Below are 6739 nucleotides of genomic sequence, written 5' to 3'. Positions count from 1 at the left end.
TATTAGCTCCTTTTGTTCGTCTACCAGGCATCTAAGGGACCTCTCCTTTTATAGCGCGCCTTCGTGTTTAAACATCAGTGCCATTTAGTTCTACCGTGACCTTACAAAGCGGAATTCATCGAATTCAATATCATTAAAGTAAAATATGTTCTTATTTTGCATTTATCGAGTTCAATTCAGTGAAGTTACATAAGGGTTGTGAATATCTCATTAGTATTTACTTCAGAGGGTAATGATTCTCTGGCGAGTAAAGCAAATGTGATCATGAAGTCACACTTGAACCTGTGCAACCTTTATTTTTTGTTTTTTCGGTAATTGGGGTTTTTCTCCAATGGTAAAATTTTAGCAAAAGAGGACTTTTTCCGTGTTTACGTAGCCTCCTCTGAACGCTAGGGGGCTTGGGAGAGTCTGAGAGTTAAGCAAACTTAGACTCATTCAAGAGTTGGCATAACTTTGGAGTGTAACCCCGAATATTTGACCAAGGAAAGCGTGACGTCACGACTGAGTTTACTTTCCCTCGTCTCAAAGCATCTATCGACGGATGAGACTAATCTCTTTCCTTTTAAAAAATTGAAATACGAGCCAACTTTTTTTTGCTAAGGTATTTTAGTTTCTCTCTGATGTTGCCCCGGCTTAGATCAAATTTCTCAAGTTAGTTGTAGCAAAAATATAAACCTAAAATTTATTGAGATTTTTATTAGCGTGTCACTGTTTTCATCCAAATAGGAAAATGTCGACTTTTTTCGCCTTTCTTTGTTCGACCTCCTAGATTGAAAGTCATCAAAAAATAACGCGAAAAGAAATGGTCTAGGTTATTTTTAGTGGCGCTGCCTCTGGTAAGAAAGGAATATTCTAGGCGAAGCACAAGGCGGAAGTACAGTCGACTCGTGGTAAATCGAACCTTGAAGGGAAATGGAAAAAGGTTCTAGTTATCGGAAATATCCATACAGTATATATTTTATTCAAATTAATTGTAAAGAAGTCAAGTGAATATGGAACATTTAGTCAGAACACCACGTAACTTGAAACAATACACAGCAAAGCGTTTGAGCGGTTGGAGAAAAGGGCGAAGATTATATGGCCTCTTCAGAATATATTCAATGTTTTGGACTGCAATCGCTGTTTGTTTTGATTTTTCACGTATTGAAAGACGTGGTTCTGGCGTTTTCGAGGGAAAAAGTGTGCATGGAATAACCATGAAACATAAAAATTACTTGTGACGAAAATTGCTTCGAGTTAACGGGAGATTCGAGTTATCGAGGGTTCAAGTTTCCCAAGGTAAACAAATTGCAGCCGACAAATGTATGAGGGAAACCAGGCAAAATCCATTTTGGTTCGTTAGCGAGGTTTCAAGTTATCGGGAGTCGACTGTGGTTTGGCAGTGCTTTTAGAGGAGGACATGGGCCGTGTTGGCTCGTCTCTCACGGCGTATTTGATGACGTAGTCTTTTGTTATGAAAAACCCGCTTCAGTTGGTATAACTATTTCTACTTCTCTTTTGCAGCAAATGTAAATTCTTTATTAAAATATCAGGTTTGAAAATCATAGCTAAGATTCCCAGCGTACGTTGAAGTGGAAGGCATCAATGGGATGATGGCTCTTACGGCTAACGTTTAAAATTTTGGTAATTTTATGTCTAACAGTAAATTTTTCTCCGTTTTGATTAAAAGAAACCTTTTCATGGTTAATTTTTTATGACTAGTGGTTAAAATTTGTCAATTTTTATACGCAAGTGCTAATTTTTTTTTCTGCTTTAAGCTAATTGAGACCCTTGCCCGGAGCCCATCCAGCCGAGGACTCCTGCCCTCCTATAAAGGTTTTTTTTTTTTTGTAGTTATTCCTCTATTTGTTAATGACACAATGTCATCTATTTCAAATGGGTTTCAGATGCTGGAAATAACGATTAAAATTCTCGTTCATTCTTGAATTTCAATGATACTGAAACAACAAAGGTGATAACTACAAATAGCATAATTCAGTAATCTCGCTCGTGATAACTTCATTTCAGCTTCAGCTTCATCGCAGAATATTCAGACTTTGTTCTTTCTTTAACAAGGATTTCAAATATTTCACCGCCAGTCCTGTACCCACAGGAAATGTAATCTATGATGGACAAAGAAGCACAGAGCGATTTCAAGCAGGTGGCGAAAAAAAAAAAATTACTTCTTGAAGGAGGTTGTCTTATTTGACGTGATACCGCTGCCACAAACTAGTCGTCTCAAAAATATTCTCACTAGATGTCAGTTTTTAATTCTGGCTTTCTTTAGGTTGTAAGTACAATTAAAACCAAAATTAAGAAAATTTCTTCGTTACAACTAAATGAAGAACTACAAATAACAATAAAATATGTTGAGAAAAACTAACAAAGAATTTTCTGTAGAATGACTTGGAAAGCTTTGGATGTGTATTTACTGATATAGGACCATCCAGAAGGCAACTTGCATGAATAATAAAAGGCTTTTCATGGCTAAATATATGAGGCTACCCATGTGTTCCTAGCTGTTTCTCGCTTTTTTTCATATCATGCAAAAATTATCTTTCCTGATCCTTCCACCTTTCCTGACTTTTCGTGCACTAGCTTGGGCTGAGTAACAAAATACTAAAAAAATAAGGTAGCAAGAGTCATCTACGCACAGGGGAAAAAATTTCTTGAATGAAATATATTACTTAAAGAGAAGTATGAGTAAAATTGGCAATCTTTACTTCTTCTGCCTTGTTAAAAACTATTAAATCCAAAAATTGACCATCTGATGTTTTTCCTTTTAACTTACAAACAAACGGCCAAAATAAAGACAGACGGCACTTTACTAATGTAAGTAGGAAGCTTTTCAAACTTTTCATCCTAGTTAATCCTAAATTGAGAGGTCCATAATTGCAAGGGACACGCGTCATTTTGTATTTAGAATGTTTTTTTCTATGGAAGTGAATTTTTTATTAATTATCCGTGGAGACGTCAGCTCAGAGCTAAGCCGACAAGTCATAAGCAAAAGTGTTCCCAGTCACACCTGAAGCAATTGGTTTTAAAGGTACATCGGCGTCATGCGGAATCCACGGTAAACCGTATGTGCCAATAACCAACGATGAATTAAACAAACACAAATAAAAAATGGACTGAGGCGTTTTCAAAACACCTTGTTTAAGTAAGAACTAAAGAATAATCCAGCTTTTCTCTATTGATCCGCTCAAAGCAGGCTAGATTTAAGGTACAAAGAAAAAACAAAAGATTATGAGGTTTTGCCTGAGCTGAGAATGTAAATTGGCTGTCTAAGAGTTTTTGGAGCTAAAGTTCCGAGCGGTAGTCCTCCGCCAGAGGAATTGTGGGTTGTGTGCGTTTTATGTACGGAGAATGGAGCTACGCCATTGATGGGAACATGGTAAAGAGGAAAACAAGAATAAATTAGTCGAATGAAACCGAAAAAGAAGCTGTCTGTCGTGTCTAAGATCTTTTAACATGTCCAAAGACATATCACCTTCCAACGGAGACAACAGGATAATCATAGATGTCCAAATACATTGTTAATCTCCGACTAAACTAAAACCATGCATGTGCTTATTTATACTTCCGTTGCACAATCAAATTTCGGTATTTACTACAAATCACAGAAACGCAAGAGTCCACTTGATTAATACTGAAATCCCTAATTTTCTACAAGTTAACACCCGTCTCACTCGTCTTTTGTTATTCAAAAGACAGGTGAGAAATGTCTTGTGTGTAAATGTTATTTTCTTAAGCTAGAATTAAATTTCGATTCCCGGGTTAATACATGCACGTACATGCGATAGGCCGCAAACCAATATAGGATCTTTCTGTTTTTATTATTTTTTCGGGCGTTCTTATATCGAAGCAGTCAACTGAAATGATTACATGAAGGAAGTTACCGAGGTAACGTGCGATCGTAGCCTAAAGAATAATCTCAATTTTGGAAACGAGCACGTGGCAATTAAAAGACCTTAGAGAAAGATAAAAACTATAACGATAAGTTTCGCTTTGAATCGCAACTACGTCACATAATCACAAAAATGATGAGTCAACCTAACCAGAAAATATTTCGCAGCTTCTCTAGAAAGTAGTAGCATTCAGCTTTAACGGTAGCGGTTATATTGAGATTATACATGTTTTTCTTTTATTTATCTCGATGATCATCGACGTAATACGGAACAGAGAATACCGCAAGATGGCTGAAAAGGATTCTTTGTTTTCCTATACAACTGATTCTAACCAAGTTACAACCAGCTTGGTCTACGTGGTCAACTGATCTTAAAAAAAAATTAGCATCTTTACAATTGTTTAATGGATGTCGTCGACTAATCAGACCTCCTGGCTCCTGCAGAAGCTTTGATAATAACCCACTACAGCTGATGCAGTTTCTTACCTTTTTTTGCGTTTTTCGTTTGTGAAAATGTTTGCACGAGTTGAGAGTGGAGATGAGTTTTTCTTTTTACTCTTCAATCGCGATGATCTGCACAAACGTTCAAAGAACAATATTTCTTTGCCATTCTCTTATCAATTTACTAATCACCATTCATTTGGTAAATTTGGCTCTAAGTTGAAATGTTTTGCGCTTTGACTAAAGTTGTTTAAATAGTCACGTTAACGCCGAAGAACATGGTTAAAACTATTGACAGATAGGACTCAAAGGTTTTGAAACAAGACTTAAGAGGTTTTTTTCAGAAATTAGCAAAAGCACTACTACCTAATCGAGACAAGGAGCCTTTTTTACTCAAATGTTGACTTAAAAGAATCAACTAAAATCAGCAGTACTCTGCCAAAATTTATATCTTTACCTTTTCAGAAGAGGAAATTTTAGCATAAAATTTCGCAATAAGGCTCTAAGGTTTCGCATATTCTTATACTTTGGCAATGTGTTCGTGGGTAAGCAACATCAGCCTTGAGGGAGTTGAACCTTTACATATAGAGGCTTATTTCAAAATCTTTTTTAAGACCAGAAACTCTCGGTCATTCGAGTTTAAAACGCAATTTAAGCTGTCATGGAAAACTAGAAAGCAGTTGATATTCAAAACAGTAAATGAAAGAGAAGAATCCATCGATCTCCTTGCGAAATCCAAGTGTGGAATTTCCTGTTTGACACAACGTAGATAATATTCCCGGAGGCACTCGTGAATGGGAAGAACAGCTGGAGAAACAAGATGTACGCAGTCGTGTTTCGCCAACTGTGTTCTCACAACATGGTCTCATTTGCAAAGATTGTCTTAACCAATCAGCGAACAACAAATGTGACAGCTATGCTGAAGCCAGGGGTGTAGGAAATTTTGCAGAATCATCGTGTAGAGGGCTCATATATCAACACGAAACACCACACATTCAAGTCAGTCTCGCCACCTTAATCTTGCATAACTCTGAGTTTGAGATCCAAGTTTAAAGACAAATGGCGCACTTAAAGTTTATGTGCGTACTGGTACTTCATTATTTCATCTTTTCGTCTTTGTTTGCGCGCGAAGAAGCTTACAGTACGTATAACAAAGTCGGTAATAGAACTTTCAAGGTAAATATTTGTTATAAAATGTTTTGTACACAGGGGAGGGAACTCGAATGTCAGACTAAGGATCTGTTTTCATAAAAATGTCCTTCAGTCAACTGAGAATTTAACGGTCCGTCGTAAGTAATACATCGACCGAGAGCAAGCTCTGAGAAGTACTTTAAGGCTTTCAAGGGATTTGCGGTTTGATGCCTAAAGGTGTCTTTTTTTCTTGTTCGTCTTAAGCTTATATTAAGAGACTCACTGAAAACCAGTCTCATTTGTTTGCATGAATTGATGAGTAGTAGTTAATGGTTTATTCAGTACCTTAATAGCGACATGGATCCCATGAAATGAAGTTGATTTTTATTTTCTGTGTTATGAATCGCAGCTACAACGAAAACTTGAGGTGGGACCGATGATCAAAAGTCGCGTAATGGACTCAGAAACTGCGCGTGCGCAGATACAGAAGACAAAAGCTGAGGACAGTGGAACATGGAATTTTGGATCGACCAGGCCACTAGAGAATTGAGGATCACTTCATTTCACGTTTGCTGGTTTAACCTATGGAATAGAATTACCGAAGCAAATAAGTTTAAAATTCGATTGCTGTTAGTTAAAGAGCCATAAGTTATGGAAAGATTTTGATATCATAAGAATAGAATGGACTTATAAAGTAATGAATGAACTTCCTGTAAGTTGTAAAAAAACCATTGTGGTTATCCATGAATAAATGAAATAATTTCGAACGTCTATGGTGTTTGGGCATCTAATATCAGTTTTTATAAAAGGCAATGATGTAATTTAGCTTTCTTTCAGAGACTTAAACTTTTTTTAATGCGTTTATTATGCCATGTGCCAATCAGTATAAACTTCAAGTTTACGTATAAATAAAGTTTATTACACAGCAGACGAGAAAAGATAAATACGGTCTGAGTTAGTTGGCTTAAAGCATTGATTTCCATTGAATTAAAAAAAATTACGCCTCTTCAGATAATGTGCTTGAGTTAAGCACATTATCTGAACAGTGCGAGTCACGCGTGAAAGAAGGAGCGCGAAAAAAAATTGTGTTTTCGCACTCTTCCTTCGCGCGTGACTGGCGTTTCGCGTTCGCCCAGCACTTGTCTCCTTTCGCCAGTAAAACTAAAAAAAATTACGCCCGGTGGACAGGTTATATAGGTCTGACTTTACTCTTGAGTGCATCCTCGTAAAATTTTGATGATGATCAGAAATCTCTGTGGAGGGTTCACCAGTGTTCTATTT

At 36.8% G+C, this 6739-nt stretch overlaps 1 long non-coding RNA gene across 1 annotated transcript; it reads left to right on the top strand.

The window, feature by feature from the left end:
* The first annotated feature begins 5279 nt into the window (after nt 1–5279).
* LOC148734131 (uncharacterized) lies at nt 5280–6229 on the top strand. Its single transcript, XR_015998850.1, has 2 exons — nt 5280–5503; nt 5868–6229. It is a non-coding gene; the product is annotated as an uncharacterized LOC148734131 (long non-coding RNA).
* Nucleotides 6230–6739: the final 510 nt, after the last annotated feature.

The sequence above is a fragment of the Stylophora pistillata genome, chromosome 3 (genome assembly GCF_964205215.1).
Source record: "Stylophora pistillata chromosome 3, jaStyPist1.2, whole genome shotgun sequence".
NCBI classification, from domain to species: Eukaryota; Metazoa; Cnidaria; class Anthozoa; order Scleractinia; family Pocilloporidae; genus Stylophora; species Stylophora pistillata.
Note: the sequence above shows the minus strand (reverse complement) of the source record. Positions and strands in the feature narration are given on the sequence as shown.